We start from the raw sequence: 451 nt of genomic DNA, 5'->3' as shown, positions 1-451 counted from the left end.
CCAAATATGAAAGATCACTCCAAAAATGATTACCAAGTGAGAGCACTAATATGAAACTTTGAGAATATATATAGAGAGATAAATAATATTTTAATATTATAATCAATGTTGGATTTTCTAAAATGAGAAATCTGTTGGAGAAAAATGTAGTTTTTTTTAGAGATTTTGACTTTTGGTTTTTCCATTTTGAAGAAATTTTGGAGAATCAGTTGGAGATGCTCTCACATTGTGATTATACATGACCTTGGCCGCAACCTAGGTTGTAGGCTAAATCGTCTGCACACATTTGCATTCACTATGTTCCATAATCACATATGATTTCAGTGCAAAATCATGTTTTTGTATTTTAACTATGTTCTCTTTTGATCCTCCCCATACACACACACACACACACACACACACACACACACACACACATATATATATATATATATATGAGACCAACCTGTTT

Source organism: Cynara cardunculus, assembly GCF_001531365.2.
Source record: "Cynara cardunculus var. scolymus isolate 2C chromosome LG 2, CcrdV1, whole genome shotgun sequence".
Classification (NCBI taxonomy): Eukaryota; Viridiplantae; Streptophyta; class Magnoliopsida; order Asterales; family Asteraceae; genus Cynara; species Cynara cardunculus.
This window is presented reverse-complemented; position numbering follows the sequence as displayed.